Source organism: Lethenteron reissneri, chromosome 16, assembly GCF_015708825.2.
Source record: "Lethenteron reissneri isolate LAM-NWPU_2019-01 chromosome 16, ASM1570882v1, whole genome shotgun sequence".
Lineage (NCBI taxonomy): Eukaryota > Metazoa > Chordata > Hyperoartia > Petromyzontiformes > Petromyzontidae > Lethenteron > Lethenteron reissneri.
In genome coordinates, this window is record NC_083794.1 from 13,121,658 (window position 1) to 13,133,081 (window position 11,424).

At 46.5% G+C, this 11,424-nt stretch overlaps 1 non-coding gene across 1 annotated transcript; it reads left to right on the forward strand.

Annotated features, from left to right (window-relative positions):
* Positions 1–5,930: 5,930 nt before the first annotated feature.
* On the forward strand, positions 5,931–6,002 carry TRNAE-CUC (transfer RNA glutamic acid (anticodon CUC)). Its single transcript has one exon. It is a non-coding gene; the product is annotated as a tRNA-Glu (tRNA).
* Positions 6,003–11,424: the final 5,422 nt, after the last annotated feature.

Sequence of the window (11,424 nt, forward strand, 5' to 3'; positions counted from 1 at the left end):
ATTTTTCCATCACGCGGTGTACTTCGGAACGCCACAACAACCGCGTTACAGAAAAACAGACGACTCTCACAAGTTTGAAGCTTTCGTGACTGCAAGGATTCATATTCTTAGGTTTTTTCGGTAAAGTCACGTAGGTAAAAAATGTCAATTAATAAAAGTAAAATAAAATAAAAATCACGACGTTTCGGAGGCAACACAAGCTTCCGTCTTCAGGTGGAACCATCACAGCAAGATTGCTGTATCAAGTACTTGATACAGCTGTCGTGCTGTGACGGTTCCACCTGAAGACGGAAGCTTGTGTTGCCTCCGAAACGTGATTTTATTTTACTTTTATTAATTTTAATTTTTTACCTACGTGACTACCGAAAAAACCTAAGAATATGACTCTCACAAAACAACGCCAGCGTGAATGGCGGTGGCTACGTCATAAGAAAGCCACGTGCTCTGCACAGTCCTCTTGGCTGGCGGTGGAGTCTGCCTGCTCTTTATCAGCTTTAGTGTCACACTTGCACAGAAGAACCAAAATAAACGTGAGCTCATATCTGGATTGGGCACCTTTCGCAACATTCACATCCACAATGTTGTACGCGTTTCTCCAAAAACGACAGCGTTTAAATACGTGACACGATTGTGTAAATCCAGCGTTTTGACTTTTCTCATGCGCATATACTAAGTTGTATTTGTTCCATCTGTCAGCGATAGAGCCCTTCGAGGTCATCATTACAATACATGTCAGTCACTCACAATTGGGCAAATATAATATTGTTTATAAATGTTCATTACACGAAGACAACGATACCCCGTATCGCCTTTAACAGGCTGTGTGAGGCAAATGCTTTTAGCAACCACCTATGAAGGCAGACACGCCACACAAGGGGATGGGAGGCCAACACCCCCCCCACCCCGGCCGCCTTTGTCTCCCCGAGTTTTGATGCTTACCGCGCCAGGTACTCATTTGAGGCTGAGTCAACCTCGGGGAGGTCCAGAGCAGGTTCAAATAATCGTCGCTGTTATTGGCCGCGAGCGGAAATCGAACTCGGATCACCGCATACCGTGTCAACCCATACGGTTTACCCCGTATTCCTGTACAGGGAAATTGAGTTTTCAGGTTCATATGGCGTACTGCCGTTTCAATACGGGCAATTTTTTTTGTCTTTTTCTCCATTGTGATGGGACTTTGTAGGATGAACGTTGAGATTTATAAGGGCACGGCGTGACCAATAAGGTCTGAATTGGTCTGTAATAGGGTAGGCACTGATAATGGATTGACAGGCATGTCGCCGGGTTCGTAGCGCAGTGCGCTAACCACTGCGCCACCGCTCCCCACACGTTCATCATCGGCGTTGCTGAACATGGCCCATTGGCACACCGCGACTTTATTTTCCGCGTGACGGTGGATCACTAAACATCAACCTGCTGACAACATCCTCCATAATATTGTACAGGTTTTTTGGGGGGGTTAGATCGCGTAAATATATAATTGTGCCGTTAAACCCGCCACCACCCGACACAGCCAATGAGTAAGGTCTGTCACGTAAACAGAACGTGCCAATTCGTTACTTGTTGAGCACACCGCTTGTGCGTTGGAGATTGTGAGTGTTGGAGAGCAAAGCCACAACATTTACAATCAGAGCACAAATTACAATCTAAGAGTACTCAGATCGGTGTGTTGTACTAGTAACGAATTGGCACGTTCTGTTTACGTGACAACCTTATTCATTGGCTCTGTCGGGTGGTGGCGGGTTTAACGACACATTTATATATTTACGCGATCCAACACAAACAAAACCTGTATTCTTCTTCTTGGTTCTTTTGGTAAAGTCACGTAGAAGGGAAATAATAAAATAATAAAAATAAAACATAAAATACAATTCTCACGTTTCGGCCACAACGCAAGAAGAACAGGTCTGTCGGAAAGACAGCGTCTGAATGAACACCACCAAGCTTGGCAGCGTATATTTAAGCCGGGTTAGGATGATATTGGTCCTGCGTGTTAAAGGAACATCCTCCCAACATCATCCTGCTGACAACTCCAATGCTGCGTTGCGCAATCGCCCGTGTAAAAATACCGATTTTTAAAGTCCTGTCGGCTGCAAGGACCCTTAATTTGTATAAACATTTGACGTATAATAAAAATATTACTTCCCTTCTACGTGACTTTACCGAAAGAACCAAGAAGATGAATCCCTGCAGTCACGAAAGCTTTAAATCGAAATTTGACGTATAATTAAGTCTGAAAGTTAATGATGTCTAAAAGTTGAATTGTGAACGTTATCCGCCACCGCCAGCCGGTGCTATTGCACGTGCTGGTACACGAGGTGGCGACATCATGCTTCAACAGCGCAGGCCAGGCAGGGCACAACGCTTTCACTTTAATTGCCGCACGAGGAGGACATTTAAAAAATTAACCCGTAAAAACAAAGTTTTTCACTATAAATCCTTCATATGCGTGGCGGCTAGAGTCCTCTCGTCCTCTGGCTTGAGATGGCTGCCACCTATGGGTCAGATGATTGCCTGCTACCATTAAGCAATTGGTAATTAAATATAATTTATTTGTTCCAAAAAAGTGTCAAATTTTGGAGAGAAAAAAATTCACGAAAATAAATTGTCACGCACAACGAGTCTGTGTGCAAAACGTCAGCTCGATTGGATCACGGGAAGTGGGTTAAAAAACGCCCGAAAGATTTGCACGGTCGTAAGCGCGCAAGCAAGCAAGCAAGTGAACTTAATGTAAAGGATTTAAAAAGCCACGTTGTAAAATTGCTCATTTAGCCAATGGGGTTGTCCCCCCCCCCCGTCCCCTTATTTCCCCTCTCCCCTGTTACGAACATCTCTGAGTCTTCCCGAGATATTAAAGTGTGCCGGGTTTTTTGTGAGTTGAGTAATCACACTACAAGGGCCCGTCCATAAATGACGTCACGCGATTTTTGACCCCCCCCCCCCCCTCGTCACACGGCGTCACAAAAAGTCAGACCCCCCCTCAAATATGACGTCACAAAGCTCTGCCCCCCCCCCCCCCCCCCCAAAATAAAACATGCTTAAAAATCGCTTCAAACTATTGTCATTGTAGTGCGTATTTAATGTTGTGCTGTACTCTGATGTGTTGTAAGAGAAAACATTTATTAAAAAGTATATTTGATTAAGTAGAACGTGTCGTCTATATTGATTTAAAGTTGCGCATTTTGATGTGACGTCACATTTCTCACCCCCCCCACCCTCGTCACACATTGTCACACATCTATATGAACGAATATTGCCAAACGCGCTAATCGGGTCGTGCAACCGCGAAAACGCAGACTTGCTGAACAAATCATCTGGAATGCACCCGATCCCAAACGCTGTGAAGCCTGTGGATAGTGCTGGACACAGCAAGTTGCTATAGACTGGGTGGTGATGAACACAGCAAGTTGCTATAGACTGGGTGGTGATGGACACAGCAAGTTTCTATAGACTGGGTGGTGATGGATACACAGCAAGTTGTTATAGACTGGGTCGTGATGGACACAGCAAGTTGCTATAGACTGGGTGGTGATGGATACACAGCAAGTTGCTATAGACTGGGGTGGTGATGGACACAGCAAGTTGCTATAGACTGGGTGGTGATGGATACACAGCAAGTTGCTATAGACCGGGGTGGTGATGGACACAGCAAGTTGCTATAGACTGGGTGGTGATGGACACAGCAAGTTGCTATAGACTGGGTGGTGATGGATACACAGCAAGTTGTTATAGACTGGGTCGTGATGGACACAGCAAGTTGCTATAGACTGGGTGGTGATGGATACACAGCAAGTTGCTATAGACTGGGGTGGTGATGGACACAGCAAGTTGCTATAGACTGGGTGGTGATGGACACAGCAAGTTGCTATAGACTGGGGTGGTGATGGACACAGCAAGTTGCTATAGACTGGGTGGTGATGGACACAGCACGTTGCTATAGACTGGGTGGTGATGAACACAGCACATTGCTATAGACTGGGTGGTGATGGATACACAGCAAGTTGCTATAGACTGGGGTGGTGATGGACACAGCAAGTTGCTATAGAATGGGTGGTGATGGACACAGCAAGTTGCTATAGACTGGGGTGGTGATGGACACAGCAAGTTGCTATAGACTGGGTGGTGATGGACACAGCAAGTTGCTATAGACTGGGTGGTGATGGACACAGCAAGTTGCTATAGACTGGGTGGTGATGGATACACAGCAAGTTGTTATAGACTGGGTGGTGATGGACACAGCAAGTTGCTATAGACTGGGTGGTGATGGATACACAGCAAGTTGTTATAGACTGGGTCGTGATGGACACAGCAAGTTGCTATAGACTGGGTGGTGATGGATACACAGCAAGTTGCTATAGACTGGGGTGGTGATGGACACAGCAAGTTGCTATAGACTGGGTGGTGATGGATACACAGCAAGTTGCTATAGACTGGGGTGGTGATGGACACAGCAAGTTGCTATAGACTGGGTGGTGATGGACACAGCAAGTTGCTATAGACTGGGTGGTGATGGATACACAGCAAGTTGCTATAGACTGGGGTGGTGATGGATACACAGCAAGTTGCTATAGACTGGGTGGTGATGCACACAGCAAGTTGCTATAGACTGGGTGGTGATGAACACAGCAAGTTGCTATAGACTGGGGTGGTGATGGATACACAGCAAGTTGTTATAGACTGGGTGGTGATGGACACAGCACGTTGCTATAGACTGGGTGGTGATAGATACACAGCAAGTTGCTATAGACTGGGTGGTGATGGACACAGCACGTTGCTATAGACTGGGTGGTGATGGACACAGCAAGTTGCTATAGAATGGGTGGTGATAGATACACAGCAAGTTGCTATAGACTGGGTGGTGATGGTCACACAGCAAGTTGCTATAGACTGGGTGGTGATGGACACAGCAAGTTGCTATAGACTGGGGTGGTGATAGATACACAGCAAGTTGCTATAGACTGGGTGGTGATGAACACAGCAAGTTGCTATAGACTGGGTGGTGATAGATACACAGCAAGTTGCTATAGATTGGGTGGTGATGAACACAGCAAGTTGCTATAGACTGGGTGGTGATAGATACACAGCAAGTTGCTATAGACTGGGTGGTGATGAACACAGCAAGTTGCTATAGACTGGGGTGGTGATAGATACACAGCAAGTTGCTATAGACTGGGTGGTGATGAACACAGCAAGTTGCTATAGACTGGGGTGGTGATAGATACACAGCAAGTTGCTATAGACTGGGTGGTGATGGATACACAGCAAGTTGCTATAGACTGGGGTGGTGATAGATACACAGCAAGTTGCTATAGACTGGGTGGTGATGGACACAGCACGTTGCTATAGACTGGGTGGTAATGGATACACAGCAAGTTGCTATAGACTGGGGTGGTGATGGACACAGCAAGTTGCTATAGACTGGGGTGGTGATGGACACAGCAAGTTGCTATAGACTGGGTGGTGATGGACACAGCAAGTTGCTATAGACTGGGTGGTGATGGACACAGCAAGTTGCTATAGACTGGGTGGTGATGGTCACACAGCAAGTTGCTATAGACTGGGTGGTGATGAACACAGCAAGTTGCTATAGACTGGGGTGGTGATAGATACACAGCAAGTTGCTATAGACTGGAGTGGTGATAGATACACAGCAAGTTGTTATAGATTGCTGCAGAGTAACGTGGTACGCAGCAGAGGGCATTGAAGCAAAATCCATTGTTGGACTCTACTACGCTTCCACGTTTGCGTTCCCCGCCTTCACCAACCCGCATTGACCAGCGTGGTGAAGTATGGTCAAATAACCTCCACGAGCTGCACAGAAGAGGGGGAGGTCCTCATCCAGCAGTGGATATATCGTGACTGATGATTAGAATCACTTGCTATTGTAGTTTCCAAGTATATGTATCATGGTGAAGTGTACTTGCTCGTAGTCCCTGGTAGTCTAGTGGTTAGGATTCGGCGCTCTCACCGCCGCGGCCCGGGTTCGATTCCCGGTCAGGGAACATTATTTTTATTGATCGCCAGACAACACAATCGCACGTAGTCGGGTAAAAAAAAGAAGTGGTACACATTTTGCAATTTCAAAAAAATTATCCGCAAATAGTTTTAACAATCATCTCATCCTCCTGAGAAATCTCGGCAGGGCCTTCCTGAAAAGAAATGATGTGGCTTTCCTAAGTAAAAAAAAAAATCAATGATACTCGTAATAATAGATCAAGTGTGGGATCAACATTCCATTTATTCTTAGACGTCTGGTCGGCGTGGAAGAGTAGGCCAAAATAACCCTCTCGAATCCGCTCAAGTAATATGCCCTTCGTCCACCAGTGGCGTGTTTACTATCCCAGCAATTCACGGTGCTGTAACTTCACCTACCTACCTATTCCTGACCAAATAGAGCCACACATTATGTGGCTTAATCTGCTCTCTTGGCAGTGGTGCGCTGGTACATTTAACAGAACGCGAACTAAAACATTCGTCCATTACACCGTGGCCTTAAAAGGACACACGTGTGTGGTGGAGCTATCTCCCTATGAGAGAGGGAGAGGAGAGAGTGTGGCTGGCCATGTGGTTTAATTGTGTACGGTGCTGGCGTCACGCACGATCTACTTCGTGACGATCGCGCGCCTGCAGATGGACCGTGCACGGAACGACGTGTCCGTGTCGTGTGTGCGCTTGCGGTCTCCATCTCTCACCGCGGCTGAAACTGCCAAGGGGATTTGTTGGGAGGGCTCTGCTCTTGGCCACCACTCCGTGTACGTGTGGACATTGAACTTTCTTCACGCCGTACGTAGCCAACCGTGCTTATCGGAGGTGCCAGGGGAAGGACAACAAACAAAACACACACAAACACTTCTCAGGAAATTCGTTTTCAATCCAGTGGCTTACAAATACAAATCCAGTCCCATTCAATACCAACACATTTTAAAGAAGAAAACAGATAAGTAAACAATACGTCCCCATTTGTATATTTGTCTCTCCACATAAAGCAAATGTTTAGTAATAATAATAAAGGTTAATTCCACAACTTATCGCCCCAAACCTAATCCTAAAGATCTTGTAAACATAGCCAGTTTAGTTGATGGTTTCAGACCGGTCACCGACGAAAGCACACACACACACAACCCCATCATCATATTACGTTAGGTTTTGGTGTTAAATTTGATTTGGCAAAATTCCAGCTCCGATAATGTTTTTAAATATATCGGGTCGAATTCCATGAGACAAAGTGCAGTACTGTACATTATTGTTTCGTACAATAATTCTACAGTACATGGAAAAGTGCATCCCCTTACTGTGCAGAGGGAGGACAATATCGTCACTTAAAGGACGTGTCAGAAGTACCGAGCAATGGGCTGGTTCTCTGACACACGGGCCCATCCGCGTGGCTTTTGGGCCGTTTCCAAACGGATCGAAATAAATCGGGTGAAAGGACAAACAGCGTTTCCTATGTCAGCGGTCGTCCTGCTGTATCGGTGCCACCTGATTGAGGTCGCTTGTGTTGCGATCGAAACGTCGTGATTTGTTTTATTTTATTTCTAACTACGTGACTTTACAGAAAGAACCAAAGAGTATAGCGTTTCACGTTAATGCGCGTGCAGACAAGGAGCGTATAGCGAGACGTTTGGCCAGCGTGCAATAGTGGGTCTAAACAACCATTGCTACAGTTTACAATAAATAATAATAACCATTGCTACAGTCTACATCATAGACTGCCAATACGCTCACCAGCTTAAAAACCAGGCTACAGTCTACGTTATAGACTGCCAGTACACTCACCGAGGTTAAGAACCAGGCTACAGTCTACATTATAGACTGCCAGTACACTCACTCCGAATAAGAACCAGGCGACAATCGACATCAGTGTTTTTTATTCTTTTAATTCACGTTATTTTTATTATTCTATCTACGTGACTTTACCGAAAGAACCAAAGAATATCTAAACAACCCCCAGAAGGCCTCTCATTGGGAGCTCCCTCTTGATGAGAGACCCTAACGCCAGCAGTGGCAATCTTTACCTTCGAAAGCAATCTTTACCATCGTGTTATTTAATAATTTTTCACCGGGTAACAGCAGTCGAGGCGTTCGGTCATGCCCCTACCTTCGCCGCGCCAGCTAAGGCCCATTGAGCATTAACAGATTATAAAAACATCGTGCCACAAAAAGCCTGCAGATAATAAATGAATAACTATTGACCCCTGACTAAATTATACACGCTCACTGACTTGGGCGATCAAGCACAAATAAGCGGATGGGTTCGTCTCCCCGGAAAGTTCAGTCTTTCGCTCTCTGTCCCTATCTCTCTCTCTCGACATCTCTCTTCGTTGCCAGCATGTTAACTCGTACTCTTAGTTCTTTCGGTAAAGTCACGTAGGTAAAAAATGAAATTAATAAAAATCACGACGTTTTGGAGGCAACACAAGTCTCCGTCATCAGGTGGGACCGTCACAGCCAGATTTGATGCAGCTTCCGAAACGTCGTGATTTTTATTTTTTATTTTTATGTTTTATTTTTATTAATTTGAATTTCATTTTTTTACCTACGTGACTTTACCGAAAGAACTAAGAGTATGAATCATTACAGTCACGAAAGCTTCAAATCTAGAATGTTAACTCATCTGTATCTACCCAGTGACAGAAGTTATCCGTGGTTTCCCCCCCCCCCCCCCCTGCGTCCAACGAACAGGAACCGCCCCTCATACTCGCATCAACGTTGTGTGCGAGCTCCCAGGTTTCGATGAATTACTCAAAAGGATTGTGCACTACTTGGGTCTGTGGCCTCAATATATTTAAATAGCCGTGCATTTGGATACGTCTCCCTTACTGGGTATAGGAATTCGCGGTCGTGCCGTGTAACTCCGACGTGTTTTCAGGTTGCGGCGACCCACGTATTCTGCGGCGATTAAGTCCGACGTTTCGCTGCACGTGCCAGCAGCTGCCTGCGGCGCCGCTCTGTAATCGAGGGACAAACGTGAGCCGCTCAGTTCGGTTCTCAGAGAAAGCTCCCAAGGACGTGGAGTGAAACGTCTGGGCCATCGCTAACTGAACAATGCGCGGCAGAAAACGCATCGGAGAGCCCAAGGTTTTTTTTTTGGTTGGCTTTCCAAACCCATCTCTTTGAAGTGCCGACATGGAGCGTTTGGGGGGGGGAGAGGTAGTAGTAGTGTAGTTTGTATCTTTACTGACTGGGTTCAATGCAGAAGAACCGACACAATGGCTGACTTGTGCACGCGTATTGAAAGGGGGTTGTATCGGATGACTTATACCCGCACGGTCTTTTCAAAATGTTTGAGAGCATGCATTTAAACATCCTGTTGAGTCTCAATTGTGCACGTCAACATTGTCTGGCTCGAAGTTTTTGCTGAGATTTATCGGGTTGCAGTAAAAATGCCTTTACGGATCAGAGATAATTGCCTGGTAACGATACAAAAATGTCAATAGCATTACACTGCTGATGCTGATCACGCAACATCTACGGTAATTGTCGACAACATAGCACCTATAATTGAATATGAACGACGCTAAGAACACCCTACGCCACAATGCGAATTGGAATCAAGAGGCCCTTTGTCAATGTCAATACCGCGGATTGAAGTTCATTCTCTTCCCCACGCCGTGTCGATTGCGGTCGTTGTTTGAGCATCCTTCATCAACGTTGGTCGGCGCGGATGAGCATTGGTGAGGGCCAGTTCAGATATCACTCCCCACTGATGTTTAGTCGGGGCCGAGAATCCCAATAGTATGGTGGCCGTGTGTATGATATCGTTCGAGGAGCACTGTTTCACCGCCCCACCGGATTGTTTATTTCACGAGGACCCATCATCGTAAAGAGAGCGTCTTTGCCTGCTGCATCTGGCAGCCTACCAGCATTGATTCAAGCAAGTCTGATTCTATACTCTTTGGTTTTTTAGATAAAGTCACGTAGGTAAAAAAGAAAATAAATTAAATCACGACGTTTAGGAAGCAACACAAGCTTCCGTCTTCAGGTGGAACCGTCACAGTAAAATTGCTGTATCACTTGATGCAGCAATTTTCGTGATTTCATTTATTTTCTTTTTTACCTACGTGACTTTACCGAAAAAAACAAAGAGTATGGACCCTTGCAGTCACGAAAACTTCAAATCTAGAAAAGTCTGATTCTGTTGACGAGACCATGCGTGTCGATCGAAACCGGTCCAGAGGGTCGCTGCTGAAATGGTGCACCACTCCCAGAAGACCGTGGCGCTTGGGGCCGATGGGATGTGCAAAATATTTTTTTTGTAAGTGCGGACGAGAAAACCCTCCGTTTTGTACTTGTTGCAAAAGTGAACCCGGTCTTCCTCTGCTTGAGTCCTCGCTCTCGCTCCGGCTTGCCACGCTCGCATCAACTCCCCATCCACGCGAGAACCGATGCACCGCAGCACAACTCTTGATTGCCAAACACGGGAGAGGTGAGGGCGCGTGGGAGACTCGGCCACTAGACGTTCCCAGTCTCTGGCCCGACACGGGGCTCATATGGGATGGCTGGCGCATGGACGTCGCCTCCATGGCTAGAGTCATCTTTGCCTCGACCTCATCATCCTCGGTGATCGCTAACCTCCTCCTCCTCCTCATCACTCCCCTGTCGCTCATACCATCGTTACTTTTCCACTGAACTTCATTCATTCGTTGATTCATCCAGTCGTGTCGAGGACTCGGTCCGCCAGACTCACTGGTTCGTATCATCCATGTCGTGTTCAACGGCCATAATGCAGTCACACACACCACTTCTAAAACTAAATTAGAAACTTTTTTTTTTACCAGGTAAGGCCCACTGAGCCATGTAGCTCTTTTTCAGAAGCGACCTGGGCACAAATTATACCTCAACAAAGTGGCTAATCACGTGGAAAGTTATAGCAGCCAAATACTCTAAACGCGTGATGTTGATTATAAATGTGGAAGGAAAACCCGGAGAAAAATTGAAGCGACCACGGAGAGAGAGACACGAAAATTCCAAATATACAGCAGCAGGCGTCAGGGTCGGGATTGAACCCACGACCTCCTGTACACCAGGCGAGGTAGTTAACATCTCGTCACCTGTTTCGCGTCTCTCACACTTTGGAATTCCATCCCGTAGTCCCCCCCCACCCCACCCCCAAGGTTTCTTGCAACTCTGCTCAATTCAATAAACGTATGGACTCTTCTCACACGTTATACATTCAAGTGTGATGTTGTTTGGTGGCCGCTTGTCGTTTGTGACATTAGCGGGGCCGTGCACAGCAACCGCGATTTAAACAAAACAACAACAACAAAAAACCCACAAATGTCGCCCCACGTTCTCCACCAGAGTGCACCGCGTGGAGATTCTGAGCAGCAGGGAAGGGGGCACGGGGGAGGGAAGCTGTGGGCAGGGGCAGGGAGGGGGGGGGGCAGCGGGGGAGGAGGAGGAGGATGGGGGTAGAGGGAGGGG